The 23,750-nt window shown below is 40.8% G+C and overlaps 1 protein-coding gene across 6 annotated transcripts in view; it reads left to right on the forward strand.

Annotated features, from left to right (window-relative positions):
• The first annotated feature begins 563 nt into the window (after positions 1 to 563).
• klhdc8a (kelch domain containing 8A) overlaps positions 564 to 23,750 on the forward strand; it is a 64,950-nt gene continuing 41,763 nt past the window's right edge. For 3 of the 6 annotated variants that reach the window (XM_005933496.3, XM_014337161.2, XM_014337163.2), the window contains exons 1-2: positions 564 to 968; positions 6,250 to 6,300. The gene's annotated coding sequence lies outside the window, so the exon portion shown is untranslated. The remainder of the gene's footprint in view (positions 969 to 6,249; positions 6,301 to 23,750) is intronic. The other 3 variants (XM_005933497.3, XM_014337160.2, XM_014337162.2) reach the window with 1 other exon arrangement.

A 23,750-nucleotide genomic window follows, 5' to 3' on the forward strand; every position in this document is an offset into this window, starting at 1 on the left:
GATTTCTCGCTGTGAAAAGAAACCAAATCACAGTAAAAACCGAATCAGACCAGACTAAACGAACTATAGGTGTGAAAACGCCTCAAGTACTGACACTAACTCAGTATGAGCTAAGTACTAGTGTGATAAATGTCAATACATTTGGCGCAATAAGATATTGTGACCTAACCTACAATCTTGTGTTGCATTTCTTTTATTATAACATCAATATGCAGCACAAAAGTGTAGCGCGTTGCTTCTAAGCCTGAGTTGAGCAGAAGCCCAGCACACCTAAACAGAATGCAGCCATCATTCATTATTTTGATTCAAGCTCTGTATTTCCTGCTTTGATGTAAAATATCATAAGAAAAAAGATCAGCTAATGTTAGTCTGTCTGTGCAGGGCTATGTCTGCTCTAGAAAATAAGATCTAAGTATGCTTTAAGGAGATCAAATAGATATCAGTGAAACTGGAAACTGCATTACCTAATTTATAACAGCGCCACGTCCATAAAGTATTCAGACCATCTCCTCATCTCAGCTAATCTTCTGCTCCTGTCTATAAGAGACGCAATGTCTTTCTCTTCCACTTCAAACACTTCAAGTGTGTCAGTGGGCTCTCCTGTACCAAATATAGGTTAACACACATGCCACCCCCCTTTCGGATTATACCGTCACACGGAATGAATATGAACTTGTGCGATGAAAACTGGAGATGAATGCTTCATCTCTGACCCACATAATGGCGATATATCAGGCTGGGTAAACGGATCTGAGCCGTGTTACCGCCTGCTCCTCCGCTGTGTGCTCCCGGTGCGGTGGGAGCTTTTAGCGGCGCGCCTCGTGTCTCATCTTCCTCCGCCTGGACCTGACTCTCCTCTTCCATCCTCTCTTCCTCTCTCCCTCTTTCCATCTCGGTACCAGAGGGAGGAGAGGAGGGAAAAACTGAGGCGACACACGCCGGGAAAAGGGGCGACGGAAACGGGAAAAGTAAGTAGCTCCGGAGGGGGAAATGAATGGAAGCGTTATCGCTCTCCCTGATAGACGTGACTCCCGGCTCAGTTGGGAAGTAATGCTGGTACTTTAGCTAGCGCCGTTTCAAGACTCGTTCCATTATTCAGGGGACACGATGGAAACCTCGAGAAAGTTACCTGCTCTTAACTTCAGCTAGTGGCTGTGACTTGGGTATAAGTAGGCTAGCGGCTCCATAGTGTCCGGTAGGCTAACATAAAAACTATTTTAAGAGAACCTCACACATTCATTGTCCCTTGAGAGTAACTGTTGTGTTAACTGAGGTGCTTTTATGTCTTATACCAAACTTATTACTTCTTCCAAACCCTGACTTTACACATTGAAATATAGTTTCTTGTACATCCTTAAGCTAAAAAACAGCACTTGTCTAATGGTTGTTCAGAGATTTGAAGAAAGGGGAGATATTGGTGATATAGCACTAAAGAATAGCACAGAGTAACAGTGAATGAGAGTCCAATATTATTTAAAAAGTAATGTAGTGAAGGCATGGGCAGCAGAGTGGAAACCTGTGCTGTAAGGTGCACATTCATAAAACAATATACCCCAAGTTGCCAATTTATTGGATAAACTTGGTTAGAACTGATGCAGGCTAAAGAAGAAGCGGTGGTTCAGAGGTGGTGGTGCCTGGTTTCTTTAGCATTTATGAACAGCCTGTTTACTTGTTGTCAAATGGGGCCAGTGTAAAAAATATGTGGTGCAAGCAGTCTGTGGGCTACTGTTGCTTGTGCTGCTGTTGGGCCATCAGCCAGTCGGAGAGAAGAGCAAAGTTATAACCTACAAAGGGGTGAAGAGAAACAAAGTGTTAAAAACAATGAAAAGTGTCCAGTGCAGTCACAGTGTGTTCGAACTGTATTTTTTTTAAATATTTGATGTGTTGTTTTGTGTGCTTCTCCCATTCCTGGTGAACTCTGCTGTTCCCTTCCCTGTTGTGGCCCACTTGTCAACCAGTCAGCGTTCGACAGCTGCACAGCATCATCCATGTTTAGCAAAGTGCAAAAATCAGAAAGTCCTTACTGTCCCTGTATTTAGGAATACAATGGAATTTGAACTTCTGCTCCTATTTGCTGCAGTAAAATAAATAAACACATGTAAACATAACAAACAGTTTTCATATTACACATAATAATATGCATAATGCATGACGTAGCATCAAGTGCAAGATAAACATGCTAGATAAAAAACTGGGAGTTATTTGGGGATTTTGAAGAACTGTACAGGAGCAGGTTTGCATCATTTGAAAACCCCTCTCCATAGACAAATACCTACTCAGACAGAGTTGCCATACACACACAGGCCTGCCAAGCTAAAGGTTATGAGGGTATGGACTGGGGATTCTTATAGATGGCTATAACTAGTGGATGAAATGTTACTATACTAGTAGTACACTTCTCTTGCACTTCTCTAATTAGTTTTAACCTAAAGCTGTACACTCAAACCTCCATCAAGGTATGGTTAATGTTGGGGTATTATTAGGTTCCCATAAAGTTGTAATTGACTGTTTACCTGTTTTTTCAAAGTTCACTAGTTCTCTTTTCCAAAACTTTTTCCACAGTCTGTGAAATAATGATTGATGATGATGGATTCATTGTTACAGTCCTCATGACAGTGATGACAGTGAATATAACGACCTTCCAGGCCTTATCTCAAAAGGTCACTTACTCAATATTCACCACGCTTGTCTGTCTTCAGTCTGTCTAGGTTCAGGCTCAGCACAGATGTAAAGGAGGAAGAATGACATTTCTTTCTCTTCCCCTCTCCCCCAGGGAGATTGTCACTCTTCTGCTTTTACTCTTTGCTCCAAAGTTGGAAATTCTCAGCTCAGCTTACACTTACATAAATGTCGAAAAACCCCAGGAGAAACATTGGTCCCTTTGCTCAGTGTTAACTACTGTTTCAAGTCTAACAACTACCATGTCAATTGGCAGAAGACAATTTATTTAAAGAGTGATTACCCCTTGGTGGCCATTGAAGAGGCTGCAAGTTTAGCCTTGGTCACGCAGGTCACATGGGCCCAGAGACTAGCTGACGAACCCTGCCAACTAGGGCTGGGCGATATATCGAGTTTTTTTAAAAATATCGATATATTTTCATACGAGATATAAGATGTGACAATATCGTTTATATCGATATAGTCTATGTTACGTTATAATTATACTTGTGGAGCCGCAGGTTTGCCTCTCTTTCGTCCACTTTTGTCTCTACGCAACGTTACTCGGCCTCGCCTCTCCTTCACTGAACACAACTCCCCCTCCCCCATAGCTTCACCTGCAGGCAATGACAAGATGAAAGCGGAAAATCTCCGTTAGCGAGTTACCGTGCGTGGGGCTGGACGGCGTCAACGTGTTAGCGAGCTAACCGCGCTAACGAGCTAACCGCGCTAACGACATGCAGCCAGGAGGGGCTGCACGGCCTAAAATCCTTTCATTTTCTCAAAAATCGACAGTGCGCCTTATGTATGAATTCTGGTTGTGCTTACTGACCGCGAACCGATTTTATGTGGTACACAGCGCTCAGCAATCTGTCAAAAAATGTTTTAATATGACTTTGCTAAGCTACGGAGCTGCACCGCTTGATGGATTGTCGGAGGATTACGGCTACCGAGGAGGAGCCTCGCGGAGTGATACGTACTGTGTGTGTATAAGGACCACAAATGGCACCTGTTCAGAGACGTGGTGCAGCTGTGAAATCTGTCTCTTTATTATGCTCAGCGTCTATTAGTTTACATTTTGACTGCACAATTGTGAGCTCTTTGTTATGCACAAAAACAACATTGTTTTCTTTTATTTATGGAGCATTATTATTTAATGAATGCTCATAATTTATTTTTGAGTAATTTTTCATGTACATCTGTGCTGTATGTTAATAAAAGTGCCTGTGTGACAGCTGGGACACAGTGTAACTAAGAACTCTCTTTTTGTTCTTAACTTATGGCTTTAAAAAAAAAATTATCGAGATATATATCTTATATCGGCATCCAGCTAAAAAATATCGAGATATGAATTTTGGGTCATATCGCCCAGCCCTACTGCCAACCCAGACACTAGGGAAAAATGTGTGTTCCTCGACTGGTTGGGAAGTAGTTGCTGGAGGTTACTGGTTGCTGCCAGGTAAAATCTGTTGCAAGAAAGGTGCTGCACCAAAGACCATCTTGTAATTGCTTTGGTTGCGAGCAGTGGTTGCCGATAGTTTGCGTAGAAGATGCCAACTTGTCTGCAAACACTCAAAAACTAACCACAGAGGTGTAGTGAATCTTGTATTGTGTATTATATTGCAAACCTGAAACAGAGACTGTTCCTCGTCAAAGTACAAATGTGCCTTACTAAAGAAATCAGCACATTTCAACTTACAACTTTTAGTTTGAAGGGAAGCATTCTCAGTTTCCGGTTTGCGCAACCACTCCAGTCAATGACCAAAGCAATTGCAAGGTGGTTTTTGTTGCAGGACCTTGTACCTTTTCGTGACCAATTTCAGCTATCAACTGCCAGCAACATCCTGCAACCACTTGCCAACCAGTTGCCCTTCACTTAGCTACAGCTTGTTAAAGGTTAGGCCATTATTTTGTTACAATACCATTTTCAATCCCACATTAAGACTTTGACCCCATCCTGTAACAAGAGAAACTATAGTAAAGAGATAATTTCTTCCAAAATTAACATAATTTTCAACTAATTCTTCCAATTATAAGTTAGATTTTAAAAAATAAGAAAGAAAATAGAACATTTCATTACACATCCTTAAGGTAAAATATATTTTAGAATCTACTAATAAACTAAGAGTATAGCAAACAACACAATACATTTAATTATTTATTTATTGTATTTATTGTAGAAGAACCCCAAAAGGTTGATTCTGTTCATCTGGACGTAGCTTTTTCAGCGGGAGAAACGTTTCATCACTCATCCAAGTGATTTCTTCAGTCTCAGCTGACTGCTGGTTTCATCAACCTTATAAACAGTTTGAGGAAACCTGATTTCCCCATGGACATGATCAGTGATCTTTGATCAGTGTTTGTTAGTCAGTGGTCATGACAACCCATTGTTCATTCAGGGGGCTGGTTTTAGTCATTGTGCAAATGTACTGTTTATAAGGTTGGGGAAACCTGCAGTCAGCTGAGACTGAAGAAGTCACTTGGATGAGTGATGAAACGTTTCTCCCACTGAAAACGCTGCGTCCAGATGAACAAAATCAGCCTTTTGGGATTAACTCACCTGGATGAGCATGTATTAAGATACTGTCGAAGAAGAACATTATGGAAAAACTTGACTAAAATTGAGTTTTAGTTACACTAAAATAAACAGGTTTACTGCATTCTAAAACTGAAAATTTAAGGTTTATCATCTTATTAACATCTGCCTGCAACCCCTTTCTTATCCACCTGTCATGCTTCTCCCTGAATCTGCAGCCCTTCAGTTCCTCAGCTCTGCTCTTCAGGCCTGAAACCCATCTGATTTCTGCTCTGCATTTTACTCTTTATTTGCTCAGATCAATTCTCCACACTCAGCTATGTTTTCCTTGCTGCTCCACAGAGCCAGAACCACACCACACCGCAGATTAAAGACACACGTCCTTCGTGTGTCTTTAATCTGCTCTGTCACGGCTCAATGTTCCATCTGCGACCTGCAGTCCACTAGCTACTACGTTAGTGATAACTGATGACTAATTTTGCTATCGGATAATTGCTAATAGTTAAAAAACTAACTTAAATGTGTGCATCAGCCAGGTTAACATTTCTGATTACTGTTTAATACTTCAATGTTGTTGAAACCGGAGCTTTACTGACCTCTTTAAATTAATGCTACTGTGTTGTTCAGTGTTATGAATATTAACTACTCTGTGCCTGTCTGTGTGCAGCAGTGCTGTAAAGTTATGTGTCAGCTGGAGGAGGCAAAGATGGCACTGTTAGCATCAATATTGTTGCAAATGAAAATAGTAATTTGATATTAATTTTAGCATTGATTCACATTTGAGCATAGATTGTTTTTGACAACTCATCTGTAAGTGTCTATTGTAGCCAGCCAGGGACCAGTGAACTTAATCAATGGAAAGCCCATCACATGCCCAAATGGCCTGCAAATGGTCAGTCCACTTGCCTAACATGCTATTTTAATGGTCCCATGGTCCCTACTAAACAGACAAACGAGTTTGAGTTGGTGCAATCTTTGAACAGGTCATGAAATCTGAGGATTGTATAAGACAGTGAGGTGCAGAGTTTTAAAGTGCCAACTTCTTGACTTCACAGGTGAGGCTGAGAGATTACCCAGAGCTTCCTCTGTGGGATTCCAAACTGAAGGTAGTGCCATTAGTTTTCTTCTAGTTGGAAGGCCTCACCTCCAACACCTCTGCTTTTCTTTCACTACACCTTCTCTTCCTGCTCGCATCTTTTCCTGTCTACACATGCATTGATTGGTTCCTTGTGTGCGCACACCCACATGCTCAGACACACACATAAATAGCATTTCAGCCAATTGTTGTGCATAGCTCGCAGTGGTGCATTATGTTAAATCAATGCCTGCCTCGCTGTAACACCAGCACACCCATTATTCGTAAGACAAACTAAGGACAGAGCTCCTTCCTATTGATGTTAGCAAGAAATTTACAACTGATAATACTGTGTGTGCACACATGTGTGCGTCAGTGTGTGTGTCAGTCAGTGAGTGCTGTTGGGATGATGAGCCATCATCCCAACAGCCTGACAAGGCAAATGGCACTTAAAAATATCAGTCTGGCAGTAGGTCTCCAAAGTCACAGTTTTGTTTGACAGCTGGTAGCACATGCTTTGGGTGATATGGTTGTGTTACAAAACGCACAGTAAACATGTATGTCTATGCAGAGTGAACTATTTTACATTGTTCACCAGCTGTATGAAGAAACTCACCGAATGAACAACAGATAATAACATTTTGCCTAAAATCAATGTAACAGTGAATAGTCACATTAGTTTAGTTTGTATGCACTTCAGCACAGAGTCAGTCTTTTTTGTCATTTTTGCTGTGAAGTAAACAAAAATTCATTTGCAGGTAACATTTCTTTAACTTGATAGTAACAGTAAGGACACTGTACACTGTAAAAAAAAATCCTACAAAAACAGTAATATTCTGGCAGCTGGGGCGCCAAAATAATACCATAAAATAACAGAAAATAACTTTCCCATGAAAATACGGTTATTTTCAGTAATGACAATACAGTTTGTTGCCCTAATTTTACATGGGATTTTGCCTTTTTCAAGTGCTTTTAAACATTAAATTAGGAACATTTTAATGTGATTAAACAATGAAATTACCTATAAACAAGGTCAATGAATGCGGCAATATGAATAATAATACTTAAATGTACAGAAATATACAGTTAACAGTTGGTTTAAATAATAATGGATTGCATTTATATAGCGCTTTTCGAGACCCTCAAAGCGCTTTACAATACCACTATTCATTCACTCTCACATTCACACACTGGTGGAGGCAGCTACAGTTGTAGCAACAGCTGCCCTGGGGCAGACTGACAGAGGCGAGGCTGCCATGTCGCGCCATCGGCCACTCTGGCCATCACCCGTAGGTGGTAGGTGAAGTGTCTTGCCCAAGGATACATCGACCGAGAGTGTCTGAGCTGGTGCTCGAACCGGCAACCTTCTGATTACAAGGCGAACTCCCAACTTTTGAGCCACGATCACCCTAAATAACATTATTTGATGTAAAAAAAGTTCATAAGAATCATTTTATATATTTTTCCATAGCATTACATTTGAATTTAACAGTTCAATCTTTCAAATAACGGACAAATATTTGTGAAATTATGATACATTTGTGAATGTATTTTAACAATCTAAATATGCATATGTACACACAAATATATTTAAAAAACAAGAAAATTATGTTTTATTACATTTACAGTGATTTTACGTTAATTTACATTTGAAATGTAAAATCACTGTCTATTTATGTAAATTTAATGATATTCTAGAAAAACACTACAAAACTGTAAAATGCACAATAAAATACTTTTATATTACAATTTTTTTACAGTGTAGTCCTTGTAGTGCCTTGAATGCCTCACAAACTGTGTCTGGGAGAAACATTTTCATGTCGCGTTCACTCATCTTGTGAATGATTTTCTGAAATATAAAGTGAAACTGCAGGATTCTTTCACATCTCTTTAGTAAATCAGAAAATAAGCAGGGGAAAAACTGCAGGGCTGCACATGTTTTAACAAAAGGTTCTTATCTTAACTAAACAGTCGAAGCATCGGGAGCAGGATTAGCAAACACTAGGTAATGAACTGTGTGTGTGTGTGTGTGTGTGTGTTTGCACAAAAGTCCCCAGGTTAGATCTTTCCTGCTGATGACACAAATTTGTTGCTTTTTTGAGTTTTTGTTTTTTTCTTTTTGTAATATTGGCCTGTAGCCTCGTTCTGCTCTGTTATGTCTGCAGTTTACTGAAACCAGAGTGTAGCCTGGCTTACATGACTCTGTTTTTCTGCTGCAGCCTCACATGCACCTGCGCTGCTTCTGTTTTTGGCTCATTGTTGCTGTCCTCATTATCTGTGCCCGAGTACATTTCAGGCCGAACTCTATACCCGTCAGCCAGTATACAAGTCAGTATATCTGATTACTGTACTCTCAGCACTGTCTTCATACTGAGTAGCATGGCAGCTGAGTTAGCTGTTATATGGAAACAAGTAGTGTCTCCACCTATGGTAGTTGTCTAGTTTGTTGAATACATGGCTGGAAACAGTATTGTATTCACTTAAAATAATGTCTTGGGGTCACAGTTGAGTCTATATTTCCCACAGTTAGGCTCTGTTGGTGGTTTTAGTTGTGGTGCATGTCCATGCATGGAGTGTGGAGTGTGTGTGCCCAAAAAGAGGTCAAGGTTTTTTCTTTGTAGAGAAATAATTTTGCTTGCCAAAGGCATTTTAACCAGCACCAAAGAAAACTCACAAGCAGCAAAGTGATAATGTTTTAGAATGAAAAAAACAAACAAAAATCAAGCGGTGTGTGGATGTGTTTAATTACATCATTCAACAAGCAGCACGTACTTGGTGTGTTGGTCTTCTTAGAGGCCAGCTCTTCTTTATCCCACAGCTGGTGGATCAGCAAGCACAGATGTAGTGATCTGGTTTTGACAGGGTCCCACTTTTACACTGATAGTGACCTGAGTGCTTCATTAGAAACACTAGAGCCCAGCTTCTCCCAGCAGTATATTACAAGGTGGCCAACACGCACTCATGTCAAACTCCATGTTTCAGCACCAGCGTAACATCGTAAATGTTGAACTGAAGACTAATAGTCTCTCTAGTTTCACACCGTTTTCCAGGCTTCTTTTTTTCACTGCTAAATCCTGATTTTATAACAAAAAGAGGTTCTCTGACAAAATCTCCGGCCACACTTTAAAGTCTTGGTGATTCTGTGATTTCAGCAGTATTCACATGTTGAATCGTCACTCAGAGGCACAGTGTGAAGTCCTATCAGGATAAAACTTCTTGTTAGCGGCTGTACTGACGATTTGTAGTCAACAGTTCTTTAGGTTTCTACATCGGTCATGAACTGTCTGAGTAACAGTTTCAGACAGAGGCTGAACGAAGGTCCTGCAGCAATGTACAGTATAAAGACACAAGTGTGTTCAAAACTCTAAAATGTAACTTTTCTAGTTATAAATACATTTTCACAGCTGTTTATTTAACTGACAAAGATGCTTTTTTATCGTTACCAAAGTTGTACCACAGCTTCCTGTGTTTGATGAGGTGCAGTTTGTGTATAATCTATTCAGTAATAGTCACAAATAGCAGAACGATGCAAATTTCTGTCTATTTACTCAACACAGAATCATTGCTGTTGGATTGTAATTCTGAGTGTTTCGGTGGTGACTGAGCATGGTAGTAAGCCAGAAATAACCCAGGAAGTACACAGCGTACTTTATTTAATGAATTATGAAGTAAAATAATAGATATTTAGATTACTTACAGAGCAATCAACAGTTGTGGACTGCAGCTGATGCCAGTAGGTCTGTTTAGCTTGGTGTGCTCAGCTTGTGTTACTGCTTTCAAAAATTGATATTTATTCAACCACAGCAGAGGTAGTTACTTTATCACAGGTAACTTGTTAGAGTACTTTGTAGTGTAGTTTGTTCAGAGTCTTTCACCCTGTGGCGTGAAACCCATACTTTCGGCGTGACAGCTCATTGAGAAAGGATATAGTACTCTAAATGCAACACGTTGTACGGTGCCACACCCAACACACCTGATAAAGCGGTTACACACACAGTCTCACGTTATTTTTGTGTTGCTCACTTCTTTTCCGAGCGTTTCAGTGGAGGGTGTTGCACTTAGTCGGTGGCTGATAAATCTTTTGCCGCTCAGCAGGTCTGTAATTACATCTGACCTGGTTCAGCCACAGCAACACGAAGTGGAAGAAATTTGAATTTCTTCTGGTCAGGTCAGAGACTTACTTTGGTGAGTAAAAATGGTCTGCTTGAACTCACAGTACACAGCTTGCTAAATTACTGTGTGCAGCACTGGAGCTAGTGATCGTCAGGGACCTGTAATGTTAGTCTAAGTCTTCTTCTGCCTAACAAGGTGAATGTTGCTGTACCACAGCAGGTGAGCAGCGTGTTACTGCGCATCGGTCTGTGGGACAGGGGGAAAAAACATGCCAGCCTGCTTGCTGGGTTAAAATTTTCAAGTACACTAACCTTACCTCCTGCTGATTTTATATCCATACGCCCAGAGGAGGGGTGTTACACAGTCCTGCACCCTTAAACGCATCTCCTACACCTAAACCGTTTCACTCTTTATAGAAGTGCAGCCTGAAAAAAATGCCCTCAATATGCACAAATGCGCTCACTCTGAAAGTCACCCACTTAAATCTTTAAAGGCTAGAAGTGCAGCTAACACACGCGCACGGACACACACATACACACACACATATTAAACCATGCTGCAGTAAAGGAACCGTTAGGGAGTTAATTCCAATTCTGCTGACAGTAGATAGGTTTTACCATTCTCTCTCACTATCACATAGTAATTACTTATAAGGCCACAGGGATTATGATGTCCCCAACTCCCCTCTGTAATAGAGCTCTTGCTCCATATAACCCTTTAGCTTTGCTTCCCAGTGTCTATCATCCCCCTAATTAAGCTGTCCCTCCCTCTCATTATCGCTATATGTAATATCCTCCAACCATTAACTTAGCCCACTTCACCCACTCCTCACCATTACTAACCCCTCCCCCCTCTCGCTTCTCCTTCAGCTTTCCTGTCTTGTTTTTGTGCTTCTCGCTCCTGCTCTTTTCTTCACTCAACCCTTCACACCACTGCCACACTGCATCAGCTTGGTCTAATTCTACTCCTACACAGCAGTGAAAGGAAGCAGAACCACAATGCCCTGAATATACCCGTGTTTGAGTTCGGGGAGTGGGGGTTCGGGGTGGGGGGTGCGTCTTCACTGACACAATACAGTACAGAGATAATTCAATATGCATTGGCCTTACATAATCAGCCACGTTTTTCGGTGCAGGCACATCATGTCCAGCATACATCGTGCTTCGTTTTCTCAGCTCTGATCATGTTTGCTGTTTCCTAAGTGCCTGCGTCTATTTCCGTCTTGTCTCCATGGCTCCTGTCGCAGCCACATACAAAATGCAGTTGCATCTTCAGATGAGCTGATCCACAGCTTCAGCGTACTCCAACTCTCAGCTGAAAACACATTGAGACGTTTGTGCATCTGAGCATCAAGGCACGACTGTGTGTGATGAACGTCCCCTGGGATCTGTGTCCTGTTCTTTGTTGACTCCATAGTCCGCTGTTTCCTTATTGGTGGCTTTTGAACAGTTCCTTGTTGTATTTGAGTCTTGATAGCTCAGTTAAAAACAAACATCTTTATTAGTTGACCTATGAAAAGTATTCTTTTCTAAGGACTGTGTAGCTCTATCTCTGTAACTGGAAAAAAAAACACCCTAAAAATGGAAAAAGCAGGAAATGTGTACCGATTTCTAGGGTTGTGTTTGTTTTTATTAGTTTTTTTTTTTGTTTTCATTTGTTTTATGTACATTTTAATTATCCCTTCATTCTTTTCATTTGCTCTCTACTTTGCTTTGGCTGACATTTTCCTTGTCTGAATTTCTACTTCACTGCAACTTACTGGTATTCAGGAGTCTTTCACCCTCAATCATTTCATAAGCAGTTTCATTCTTTCACAGTTTTTAGACTGCATGACTCAGGGCATTATCATTCCCAACGTGTAATATACCGACGATTTGTCACACCCGAGGCGTCTCATAGTAACGCAAAAGGTATCCGTCCACGTCCTTATAAAGCGCCCTGGGTTCTCACTATACTCCAATATAGCAGAGGCTCAAGCCATCCATTCCAACACAAACACATGAAAGTATCACTGATAAATCAACAATAAAATAGCTTCATGTTGTGGCCGTTACAAAGTGTATTCCAAGCTGATTCAGGATCTGAAAGTGAACAGATTAAGGTAATAGTGCTTTGTTATTATTACTATTTTTATTTCTCATGTATAGATTCATTCCCACCTAGAGCAGGTCGATATGACCAAAAAATTTTTTTTTCAAATATAATTTGAAAATTTGCGATAACGATATAACTGACGATATAATTGACACTAGACAAAAGACTTTACAACTCCACAACTTTATTAGTGCAAAAAAACCATCAATGTATTTTCACTTAAACAAGCAGCTGATTTTTATGTGCATTAAAGTTATATAAAAATTTAACAGTGCAAATGCAAATTCCTTGCTGACAGTTTAACCAAAAGGCATTTCCAGTGGAAATTGGCCGACATATCCTCAGCATAACCATGTATAATATCCACAAAACTTAAAAAGAGGTTATACACACACAATACGGTAATATTATGTTGAAGCACAGCACGTAGCAAAGTCGTATTAAAACATTTGACAGATTTCCGAGCGCCGTGTACATAAAATCGTTTCGAGGTCAGTAAACACAACCAGAATTCATACATAAGGCACACGGGATTATAAGCACGTGCGCATTCGCTGTCAAAATAAAAGTCGTGCACCAGATAAGAAGTTGCAACACGCGTTTGCGTACATATAAAAGGCACTGTTTTTGTCCGCTAGAGTGGGATTTTCACGGCATATTCCGCACCACATTTCTGTGCGTTCATAATTTTTTTTGAAGCCAGCTCACCTCCTGCAACCACTTCTCCGAGAATACGCACTTCTTTTGCGGTTCGGACTCCTTCTGACATTTCTTTGGAGGTGGAGGAACACCAAAGTAATTGCTTAAAGGAGCTTCTTTGACATCTTTAAGAGTTCTAAACAAATGTCTGTCCTCCTCCAGAAAATCTTATGTACAGAAACACGCGTTGCAACTTCTTATCTTGTGCGCGTTTTTTATTTTGACAGCGAATGCGCACCTGCGGACCACTTATGTGCACCCCTGATTATAAGGGGCACTGCCGATTTTCAGAAAAATCAAAGGATTGATTTTAAGTGTGCCGCATTTTCCAAAAAACACGGTAATAACGACGGCCCGCTAGCATGCTCTACCAAAAATAATGCTTTGCTGTGTATCTGACGGACGAAAGCTAAACCAGTTCCAGCAGCAGTTGCAGCATTTTTACAAACCGATTCTGGTTCATCCGTTTCATTCAACGATCTGCTTTCACCCTTCTCATTCTCTGTCGCCGCCATGCATGTATGAAAACGTGCGAAAATGTGCGTATGAAAACGAGTATGTGTAGTGCGCTCATGCACGTTTTACCCATATTCTATCGCGATATTTCATTTTCTTATCGTTGCGCAACATTATACCGATATTTGATATCCGTGAACGATATGATATGGCCCAGCCCTATTCCCGCCTACTCTCATTCCCAATGCGTAAAATAGTGACGATTTGTCACAATTGTAACTATTTTATGCGTTGGGATGAGAACCTGTTACATCACTAGGTGCTTAATTTTATATACCTGTAGCAATGAGACTGGAAACTGGAGACTATGTTCACAGTTTTGAACCAGCCACTGTCAGTCCAACAGTCCGTTTTGTTTTAAATTGAACAAAAAATGAGGGTAAAATATGCTAATAAGCACGGTTTCCAGTCTGTAATGTGTCAGTTTAAGTGATGGTATTGGTGTTGGTAAAGAGCTAGCAAACACAGTCAGCTAGCTAAGTTAGCTCAACCTTTTGTCCAACACAGGTGTCCTTTTTCTGTGATACTAGATCTACATGACGCTACATTTGCTAGTCATACATGATGCTCTGTGTCAGAGCAGTGTCCAGATGGTTGTGTGCAGCTCTGACCGTTGCTCAACACAGTTTAACAGAAAATCCACCACCTTTTGGTGACCAGCACCTAGCCAAATTCTTAAGGAAGCAGATCACAAAATAAGAAGAAATGACAAAACTCAGGGAATCCTGTGACTATACTGGCTATAACCAGCTGTTATACTATACTGGAAAATGCTGTGAATGGCTGCATCCTGATATAAGAGCATCTTGTCATGTTGTCGACCACACATAAGGATTTACGTCAGTTTTGTTGTTAAACAGGTTAAATTGGCAGGCAACCTGACGTTAGGTGACTTATCCCTTCATCACAATGGATCAGCTTTTTCCTGCTTGATAGGTGGTCAGTGTGTTTGGGTTTTAATGGACCGGTGGAGTGTTGTGAAAGCCAGAGCAGGAGAAAGAAAAAGGTGCTCTATTTTCTCCCCCTTAAAAGCAGCAGTGTTCTCACTTTTACTGCATCTGCCAGCTGAGCACACAGACACGCCCAAACACACTCAAATAAATGACACATAAAAACCATAAGGACAGCCAGAGGGAGGGAAACACAGCGATCTGTTTGCCTTTTAAATACAGATAAGAGAGACGCCAACTGCTCCCCAACAGCCTCGGCCAACAATCAGCCACAACTGATTTAGTCTCTGCTCGCTCATTACAGGACCTGGACCCTGTGCTGGCAGATTTAGGCTGCCAGTTGACTTCATGGGTGCGAGCACAGACACAGGAACAGCTGCGCTGGAGCATTTTGTAATTTCAGTCTTGTGTAAAATATGTAAATGCTAATATAGCATAGCATGATGGCAAGCAGCAGCATAGTTTAAAGAAGCTCGGGTGACAGCAGCAAGATAATTACACCTCATTGTGATTTCCTACCACAAAGTCTCTGTCTGCTGAAAGCATTTTAATAATGATAGCTCATGGTGTGTTTGTTTGCATACAGCAGAGATAAGATTAGTGAAGAGAGCAGCCTTTGCATCTCTGGAGGCTGAGGGATGTAGTCTCTCCTCCTCCTGGCCTATTGATCTAGAGGTCAGCTCAGATTCACACAATAGAGTGCAACCCATAAGTCATCAGACATGTTCATTTTTCCCTGCTTTGTGCAGAAGCACATTTGCCTGTTATTGTCTGGAGCACTAAATCAGATGGAGCTGGGCAGCCAGGAATGCCAGAGCCCCATCTAATCTTCAGGCTGATCAGTGGCAGGGTTTCGGCTGGGAACAACAAGGTGATTCAGCCGGCTGCGAGGAGCTGAGCTGTGGATCTGTCAGCCGGAGAGGCTGAATATAGTAAGACTGGAATTTGCCACATGTTCTCTTGAGAAGAGCTATTGCACCTCAAGCTATTACAGCTAAGAGGCTGTGTAAATGTCAGATAGAGTATACTGTGGCTGGCTTGAAGTAAAGCAGACAAAGGCCCTGCTGTCCGGAAACTCCTATCCAAAGGAAGTTCCTCTTTAACTTTCTTTAACTAACTCCTTCCAAAGTGTGCACCTCTCTTCAATATGGCAGTTTTACATGGCTCTCCCCAAACATTACCTGTCAGTGTGTTTCACACTTTGTGTTAGTGTTTTCTTCATGTGAAGTCTGAGCTTCTTTAGCTTTCTCTGTCAGTGTCAGTTCAGCTATGGCAGCTCTTACTGCCAGTCCTTCTAATCATCCCACAAGGAGCCACAAACATAAAACCCATTATCAGCTTCTGAAACCAGATCCTCAGAATATTACTTAAAGTGCTAAAAGAGGCTTTTAGGTAGTGTGCTGCTCAAGTTTAGCAGTTGAATATGGAATAGCACTGGTTTTATTAAAATGTCACAGTGAGAACTGTGTGTTGCTGTGCAGTGCTGTTCGATATAAGGATATATATCGGATGACGATATAAAAACATCTATCGTTTCATTTTATACTATCGTTTGTTTTGTGGTGTTGCAAAATAAACTGTTTACGGCAATATTTTTTCATCGTTTTGATGGTCACTGTAGTGGTTATATTAATTTCTTAAAGTTCTCTCTTTCTCTTATACAGGGAGTGCAGAATTATTAGGCAAATGAGTATTTTGTCCACATCATCCTCTTCATGCATGTTGTCTTACTCCAAGCTGTATAGGCTCGAAAGCCTACTACCAATTAAGCATATTAGGTGATGTGCATCTCTGTAATGAGAAGGGGTGTGGTCTAATGACATCAACACCCTATATCAGGTGTGCATAATTATTAGGCAACGTCCTTTCCTTTGGCAAAATGGGTCAAAAGAAGGACTTGACAGGCTCAGAAAAGTCAAAAATAGTGAGATATCTTGCAGAGGGATGCAGCAGTCTCAAAATTGCAAAGCTTCTGAAGCGTGATCATCGAACAATCAAGCGTTTCATTCAAAATAGTCAACAGGGTCGCAAGAAGCGTGTGGAAAAACCAAGGCGCAAAATAACTGCCCATGAACTGAGAAAAGTCAAGCGTGCAGCTGCCAAGATGCCACTTGCCACCAGTTTGGCCATATTTCAGAGCTGCAACATCACTGGAGTGCCCAAAAGCACAAGGTGTGCAATACTCAGAGACATGGCCAAGGTAAGAAAGGCTGAAAGACGACCACCACTGAACAAGACACACAAGCTGAAACGTCAAGACTGGGCCAAGAAATATCTCAAGACTGATTTTCTAAGGTTTTATGGACTGATGAAATGAGAGTGAGTCTTGATGGGCCAGATGGATGGGCCCGTGGCTGGATTGGTAAAGGGCAGAGAGCTCCAGTCCGACTCAGACGCCAGCAAGGTGGAGGTGGAGTACTGGTTTGGGCTGGTATCATCAAAGATGAGCTTGTGGGGCCTTTTCGGGTTGAGGATGGAGTCAAGCTCAACTCCCAGTCCTACTGCCAGTTTCTGGAAGACACCTTCTTCAAGCAGTGGTACAGGAAGAAGTCTGCATCCTTCAAGAAAAACATGATTTTCATGCAGGACAATGCTCCATCACACGCGTCCAAGTACTCCACAGCGTGGCTGGCAAGAAAGGGTATAAAAGAAGAAAAACTAATGACATGGCCTCCTTGTTCACCTGATCTGAACCCCATTGAGAACCTGTGGTCCATCATCAAATGTGAGATTTACAAGGAGGAAAACAGTACACCTCTCTGAACAGTGTCTGGGAGGCTGTGGTTGCTGCTGCACGCAATGTTGATGGTGAACAGATCAAAACACTGACAGAATCCATGGATGGCAGGCTTTTGAGTGTCCTTGCAAAGAAAGGTGGCTATATTGGTCGCTGATTTGTTTTGAATGTCAGAAATGTATATTTGTGAATGTGGAGATGTTATATTGGTTTCACTGGTAAAAATAAATAATTGAAATGGGTATATATTTGTTTTTTGTTAAGTTGCCTAATAATTATGCACAGTAATAGTCACCTGCACACACAGATATCCCCCTAAAATAGCTAAAACTAAAAACAAACTAAAAACTACTTCCAAAAACATTCAGCTTTGATATTAATGAGTTTTTTGGGTTCATTGAGAACATGGTTGTTGTTCAATAATAAAATTATTCCTCAAAAATACAACTTGCCTAATAATTCTGCACTCCCTGTATTTAAATAACCACGTACAGACGGACAAGCGCTGTTTTATGGGTTGTAGTTTGCAACAACGACGTAAAACCATCGGGTGTCCGCTTGTTTATGTTCCACATAAACCTTTCACAATAAAGCTCAAGATCCTGTTGAGACTTTTCAAAATAAACTGAATTACGTGAAAGAGTATGCAGAGTGTTTACGGATGAGAAGCAAAAAAGAGCCGCCAGGTGCTAAAAAATAAACCTTAGACTCAAACACTAGAACAGGCTTTGTAATAAATACAAAGAAAATGGCGGCCATTACAACTTATGTCTAAAAATGTATCGTTTCATGCATCGGTTAAAACACTCGACTCCAGGTACACAACGCCCAGCTGGAAACACTTCACGCAAGTCGAGCTGCCCGAGATTCACAGAACTTTCAGAAAATGTAAATTTTTTGTGATTTATATCGTTATCAGGACGATAGATGTCTTATATCAGGATATGAGATTTTGGTCATATCGCACAGCCCTACTGCTGCGTTTAAATGTTCAGTTTCATCCAGTGAGCACACAGAGTGCTTGTGAGTTAGACGATAGGTGTAAGAAGACAGGAAGGATGTCACCAGCTGCATTATGAATGGATAGAAAGAGTTTGATTTGATTTGATTTGATATACCTTTATTAGTCCCACAGGGGAAATTTCAGGTTAACCCTCTCAGGCTCAAATTAAACTTTTTGTTGCTAATGCACAGTCCTGCAGTGATACTTCTGAGTAAAAAAACCTCATAAAATATGTATGTGGGGTAATCAGGTTGTTAGTTTTTAACTGTTGCAAATCTGCAACGCCTGCTTTGAGAGGGTTAAGGCTGCCGACCTATTGCACGCAATGGCGGCGCCATCTTACCCTCCGACCATACATACATTACACAAAAACATCACATGTCACATGTTGTTAACCATTATCAGGTACACTTCTTGCTTTTCAAACCCAATCACAGGTTAGTTATCCATCCTGTCACAGTTTATGCTGCTTGCTTTATAAAGGCAGCAGAGACTAACTACAATTTTAGTTGAACTCTTTATTATTCAGAATTTGTATATGAGATATTTGACTTATACTTACTGATACAACTATTTTAGTGAAATTTTAAGGAAGGTGCTATTCATTTGTACAATGCAAGAAAAGAAGGAATCTTATGTATAAACTACAGTAGCAAATGATTTATGCACAGATTATTCTTTAGGTGTGGTGAATAGTGCTTTCAACTGATACTCAAAATTCAATTGTAAAGTTGAATATTTTAAAAACTGTTCAGCTGTAATCAGCTGGATTCCCACCAGAAAAGTTGTAGTAGCCAGCACTGCTGTGAGGCTAACGTAGCACCATCCACCTGTATCCACCTGTGCAGCTCTTACTGCATGTAGAGAGGGAGAGTGGTTAATGATTAGCCTAGCATAATCAAGGAACAGCGAATGAATATTAGCTGGATATTGAAATTAAACATTGAATGTATTTATTTACTTTTAGTCTTTGTCAAGAAGTGTGTGAGAGCACAACCCTTATGTACATGAAGCCTTTTCTGATGAGTTAATGGTATCAATCGCAAGGCTTATTTAATACAGCACAATGTTTTTGATGGTCCCATTAGTGTCAAAAAGGAGGCTAAAGCAGGCTGTGCTTTGGGGTGACTCTATCTACTAGCTTGCATTTGAGTGTGCAGTGTCTGTGGGTTTGTCAGACCTTGTCTGTTGATATCCAGTTTCAAAACACCAAGATGGATATGGCAAAATGCTCAGCTGTATTTACATCTTGGATACTGTGTATATCTGCAGACTCAATCAGCACTACAGGAAATAAGCACTGCCATTCTAGCCAGTGTGTGCCAACCTGGGCCATGACGACTGTCTCCCTTTTGTAGGCATTGGACTTAAAATGAAAGTATGGTTGAGGAAGTATTTGGATCTTAATGATTCTACTCATTAGTGTGGGACTATGTCTTTGTACATACATAGCAGAATAAATACGAAAGAACAGAAAAGTGAAGGAGAAAGATGTCCCAAAGCTCTGTGATCATTTACGCAATCATTTAATGGAGTCCGATTCACGGTGATGTTGCTCTCATAACATATTTTACCGTTTCGGTTGTCAGACGATGGACAAAAAATGGAAGTTTGATTGTTACTTATACCTGGCATGTTGATCAGCAGGCATACCAAGCTGCTGAGCTAAATGTGAAATAATAGTCATGACAACATCAGGTAAAAGAAACAGAGAGCAGCTGTGATGCTGACACTCACGGTGAGGGACGACAGTTTGAAGCTTAAAGCAATAAACTCATGGTATTTAAGTACAGTCAAAAAACATCTGTTACCAGGACATAAAGTGGAAGTTTGAAATATTGAAGAGAACAACCACTACTTTCAACATGAACCTGTCATCTATAAAGAAGAAGGTGAATTACAAGAAACAGGTTGCAGCTCCTGCATGAGCCACTCAGGTTTGTGAAGGAGCTCCGACAGGTTCCGAGTGTACTCTCGACTTAGCAATGAGCAATTCAATAAACATTCTGCTGGTGAGAGTTGGACTGGGATTTGTCGGGATCGGTCAAATTTCTGAGAGGCAATTTCTCCAAAGAAACGTTCAGCAATTTGTCTGAGGTGGGTAATTTATGTAAAAATAAAATGTGAAAAGCGAACACTCCTGTTAATTCTGTTTAGCATAAAGCAATGCATTTAGCATTAGGTGACTGAGAAGCTATTCATGAATTGAAATTGTTTACCAAGACTTTCTAGCTCTGTTTTAATAGCAGTTACACTTGTTTGTGATTTTATTTTTTTTAATAGACCTAAATAAAATAGCCCATATAAAAACACTACTAAATGACTGTGGTTAGTAGGAGTCAGTTTTATTGATACTATTAAGGTAATAATACTGGTGACTCCAGGTATAACAAAGTAACAATTTTCTAAGCTTTTAAACTTGAACTTGAATGATGTTGTTAGTCTGGTGACTCCTTCAACATGATTGGCTCCAGTTACGGGGTGGGCATCTCCACTGTGATATACATTGTGCCACATGTCACCAAGGCGATATACGAAAGCCTGGCTGTCATGGTCTCCGTGCCTCGCTGGCTGACTCTGTGATAGGCAACATGTTTTGTTTGTTTGTTTTGCTCTCTCTCTCTCTCTCCTCTGCCGGGGCGGTGCTCATTACGGGCTCCCGCCCCTGGCCCACGCACCTGTGCTCACCGGCACACCTGCAGCCAATCCCAGCTGATTGGAGCACTATTTATGATGGCGGACTTGTGTCATTCTTCGCTGGATCGTTGAGCCCTCAGCGTCAGTCTCTCTGAATCTGGTAAATCTGAATCTGTGAGTTTGAGATAGTTTCTAACCTGGACGTTTTTGTTGTGTGTGTGTGTGTGTTTTGTGTGTTTGTGTGTTGTGTGTGTTGTTGTGTGTGTGTGTGTGTGTGTGTGTGTGTGTGTGTGTATAGATCTGCCCTGGACCCGAGAGAGCGTGTGTGTTTTTGGAATCTGCCGAGGAGAGGAGTTTGTATAAGATTAATCCCTGTTTCCCCTGGACCCTGGAGCCCCGGATCCCTTTCCCTGCCACACTGTATATATATTTGCACCTGGTGTCTCACTGTAAATAAACGCACTCTCTTTTGCCAAAGATTTCTGGTCTGCGCCTGAGTCCGTTTCAAACATAAAGAACCTTGAACCTTGAACCTTGAACATTGTGACACTGGTGGACGAATGTCTTCCTGTGCCAAAAGCTCCTGATTGAAAGGAGATTGCTCTGGGCTTTGAGAGAAGTGGAATCTCCCCAACTGTGATGGGGCAATAGATATGAAACATGCAGTGATCCAAGCACCACATAACCCAGGTTTCCCAGTATTTTAATTACAAGGCAATATACTCGATAGTGCTTCTGGCTGTTATGAATTCAAGCTACCTTTTCCTGGTGGTGGAATTTGGAACCACTGAATGATGCTGAATGTCTGGGGCCTTCTTGACATGTCTTTTTATTATAGCTGAAAAAAGTGTGTTCATTATAACATTGTAACATTTATATTATTTCAAATATCAACCAAAGTATTTAAGTGTCATTTGAGTTCACAAACCTAAACTACACATACTAGCCTACGATACAACAAGCTATATCTCTGTTTAAACAAAACCCGCCCAATTTACTGGAAAATGTTTCACCAGTACTGCTGTCCCTATAAGCATGTGAACTGGTGTCATTAAGTTCACAGTATGTAGGAGTGCTCCCCAAAAGCGTGCTTGCACTCAACGCTGCACTAAAGAGGGCTGGGTATCGTCACTGATTTCTAGAATCGATTCTATTCACAAGGTCCTGAATCGATTCGATCCATGATTCGATTCGATTCGATTCGATTCGGTTCAATTCGATTTTAATCTGGGAAATTTTGCCTCAGACAGTCAGAAATATTATAATTCAGATCAGTACATTTACATATTTTTGTATCTATAAAAAGGAAGCTGACACTTTCCAGACTTTATCAAAGGTGTGAGCATCACAGCAGATGCCTTTGTGTCAAAGTAGCTGAAGATAAAACAGAAAAACATGAAGGTGGTTTTCCTGTTCTGGGATTTTATAAAAATATTCTGCAGTAGATCAAAAATGAAAGAAAACCGTTAATCAACTTATGAACATTACCTCTGAAGTTACAGCGGTTTTATTAGAGACACAGCTAAGCGTTTTGCATTTTGCATAATTTTAAAAAGTTTAAATTTGTTCAGAAGCCTGTTGAACGGGAGAAATGAGGTTTTCTTTTCGGAAGTAAGTAAAAGGAAAAAAAAAAAAGCGGCCGACAGCGCTGTAAGAACGGTAGACTTGTGCGTAACAAGCAAGAAAATAATGCAGAAAACAGATTTTTAGACGGGAAACTGTTCTTGAAGTACAGAGAAAGAGAGAGAGAGTGAGCTCGAAACATCAGAATCAGCGAGCCGACGAGTTCCGTGCCCGCCCTGGTCCGTCCCGTCGGGTGAGAAAGGCGACATCTCACTGATTCTGATCCGCGGGTCCGCGCTTTGTGTTTACGTCTTTGTGCAGAATCCGTGTTCCTGCTCTCATTTACTGTTTTAAATGTTTGGTGGTTGTCAAAAATTTGTGAGGTTTCACCTGAGATTCTGGAATTTTGGGCAAAATACATTTATATAAAAAATCGATTCAGGATTTTAATGAATCGATATCACGTTATCCAAGCCAGAATCGATTTTAATCGATGAATCGATTATTAAAACCCACCCCTAGCACTAAACTGTTATTGTGTGGCCCGAGTTATATAGAAGAATGGGTTTCAGAGCATAACCACACTATTTCCCTGTTCTCAGTCTCACTGTGAGTGCAGTCCTCGTATTCACCAGAGCTAACAAGAGAGATGAAATGAAATAATATTAATTGAGTTGACTGACAGCAAATTAAGGCACTATAAGTGTAATGAAAGTATTAGACTTAACATTAGCATGAGGGCATTCCAGAGGGCAGCGACTGAATCCACCCTTTTCAGCTGCATCATCTCACTTGAGTCCAGTTTGTGCATCCTTCAAAAAGTATTGAGAGGATAGAAGGAAAAGCTGTTTGTGCAGTGGGTGAAATACTTATAAACTACTGACTATTTGCTGTTAGCTTCCTCCATGTTAAGTTAGCTCTTCTGCTAATAGCTGGTACTCTCCTGAGAAGGTGTCTTTTTTCTTTGTCTTTTCTTCTCTGAACTCAAACAGGCATATCAATAGAGGATTTTACCAGATAAGGCTTGTTTGAGCCAAACCCTGATTGATTCAGACTGTGCTGGGAGAGCTGTTGGCCAATAAACAATGCCTTGCTTAAATGCCTATGTACACCCACAGAGAGAGAGGGAGGGTACACACGGGGTCAGTTGTAGAGCAGAATAAACACAC

Source organism: Haplochromis burtoni, unplaced genomic scaffold (genome assembly GCF_018398535.1).
Source record: "Haplochromis burtoni strain Fernald_Lab_line unplaced genomic scaffold, NCSU_Asbu1 Contig_97, whole genome shotgun sequence".
NCBI lineage: Eukaryota > Metazoa > Chordata > Actinopteri > Cichliformes > Cichlidae > Haplochromis > Haplochromis burtoni.